The sequence below is a fragment of the Arachis duranensis genome, chromosome 1, assembly GCF_000817695.3.
Source record: "Arachis duranensis cultivar V14167 chromosome 1, aradu.V14167.gnm2.J7QH, whole genome shotgun sequence".
Classification (NCBI taxonomy): domain Eukaryota; kingdom Viridiplantae; phylum Streptophyta; class Magnoliopsida; order Fabales; family Fabaceae; genus Arachis; species Arachis duranensis.
The window spans coordinates 74,388,927-74,391,163 of record NC_029772.3 but is presented as its reverse complement, the minus strand read 5'-3'; the positions used below and the strand labels follow the sequence as shown (position 1 = coordinate 74,391,163).

The 2,237-nt window shown below is 40.9% G+C and overlaps 1 non-coding gene across 1 annotated transcript; it reads right to left on the bottom strand.

The window, feature by feature from the left end:
• Nucleotides 1–302: 302 nt before the first annotated feature.
• On the bottom strand, nucleotides 303–408 carry LOC127742898 (small nucleolar RNA R71). Its single transcript, XR_008004254.1, has one exon. It is a non-coding gene; the product is annotated as a small nucleolar RNA R71 (small nucleolar RNA).
• Between the last annotated feature and the right edge of the window lie 1,829 nt (nucleotides 409–2,237).

Below are 2,237 nucleotides of genomic sequence, written 5' to 3'. Positions count from 1 at the left end.
CCATTGGAGCAAACAACTTTGAGCTTAAGCCTCAATTAGTTTCTCTGATGCAACATAATTGCAAGTTTTATAGACTTCTATTGGAAGATCTTCATCAGTTCTTGGTTGAATTTTTGCAAATCCGTGACACTGTTAAAACCAATGGAGTTGATCCCAAGGTCTACAGACTTATGCTTTTCCCTTTTGCTGTAAGAGACAGAGCTAGTATATGGTTGAACTCACAACCTGGAGATAGCCTGAACTTTTGGAAAAAGCTGGTCAATGCCTTCTTAGCTAAATTCTTTCCACCTCAAAAGATGGGTAAGCTTAGAGTGGAAGTTCAAACCTTCAAACAGAAGGAAGGTGAATCCTTCTATGAAGCTTGGGAAAGATACAAGAAATTGATCAGAAGGTGTCCTTTTCTGACATGCTTTCAGAATGGAGCATCATAGGTATCTTCTATGAGGGTTTGTCTGAGTTATCCAAGATGTTATTGGACCATTCTGTAGGCGGATCTATTCATCTGAAGAAAATGCCTGTAGAAGCCCAGGAACTCATTGAAATGGTTGCAAATAACTAGTTCATGTACACTTCTAAAAGAAATCCTGTGAACAATGGGACAACTCAGAAGAAAGGAGTTCTTGAGATTGATACTCTGAATGCCATATTGGCTTAGAGCAAAATATTGACTCAGCAAGTCAATATGATTTCTCAGAATCTGACTGGATTGCAAGTTGCATCTGGCAGTGCTAAAGAAGCCTCCTCTGAAGGAGAAGCTTATGACCCTGAGAATCCTGCAATAGAAGAGGTGAATTACATGGAAGAACCCTATGGAAACACCTACAATTCTTCATGGAGAAATCACCCAAATTTCTCATGGAAGGATCAACAGAAGCCTCAACAATGCTTCAACAACAATAATGGTGGAAGAAATAGGTTTAGCAATAGCAAGCCTTTTCCATCATCTTCTTAGCAACAGACAGAGAACTCTGAGAAGAGTCATTCTAGCTTAGCAACCATAGTCTCTGATCTATCTAAGATCACACTAAGTTTTATGAATGAAACAGGATCCTCCATTAGAAATTTGGAGGCACAAGTGGGTCAGCTGAGTAAAAAGGTTACTGAAACTCCTCCTAGCACTCTCCCAAGCAATACAGAAGAAAATTCCAAGAGAGAGTGCAAGGCCATAACCATGACCAACATGGCCGAACCTTGGAGCAATCATGAAGCTGAATGCCAAGTTATTTGGTAATGAGACTTGGGAGGATGAACCTCCATTACTCATCAATGAACTAAGTGCATTGGTTCAGCTGAAGATACCTCAAAAGAAACCGGATCCCGAAAGGTTCTTAATACCTTGCACCATAGGCACCATGACCTTTGAGAAAGCTCTGTGTGACCTGGGATCAGGCATAAACCTCATGCCACTCTCTGTAATGGATAAACTAGGAATCTTTAAGGTACAAGCTGCAAGAATCTCACTAGAGATGGAAGACAAATCAAAGAAACAAGCTTATGGACTTGTAGAGGATGTCTTGGTAAAGGTTGAATGCCTTTACATCCCTACTGACTTCATAATCCTAGACACTGGAAAGGATGAGGATGAATCCATCATCCTTGGCAGACCCTTCCTAGCCATAGCAAAAGATGTGATTGATGTTGACAGAGGAGAGTTATTCCTTCAAGTGAATGAGGACTACCTTATGTTTAAGGCTCAAGGATCTCCTTCTGTACACATGGAGAAGAAACATGAAAAGCTTCTCTCAATACAGAGTCAAATAGAGCCCCCATATTCAAACTCTAAGTTTGGTGTTTGGAGTCCCCAACCATGCTCTGAATATCTGTGAAGCTCCATGAGAGCTCACTGTCAAGCTATTGACATTAAAGAAGCGCTTATTGGGAGGCAACCCAATTTTTATCTATCTATGTTAAATTTCCATTTTCCATTGTTATTTTATGTTTTCTTTAGGTTGATGATCATGTGGAGTCACAAAAACAACTGCAAAAATCAAAGCAAACTTAAAAATAGCATTAAAAATAGCACACTCTAGAGGAGGAGCTTACTGGCATTTAAACGCCAGTAAGGGTAGCAGAATGGGTGTTAGACGCCCAGTCTGGCACCATTCTGGGCATTTAACGCCAGAAAAGGGCACCAGACTGGCGTTTAATGCCAGGAATGGGTAGCAACCTGGCGTTTAATGCCAGGATTAGCACTCAGAGGACGTTTACACGCCAGAATGGTACAGGGATGAGAAATC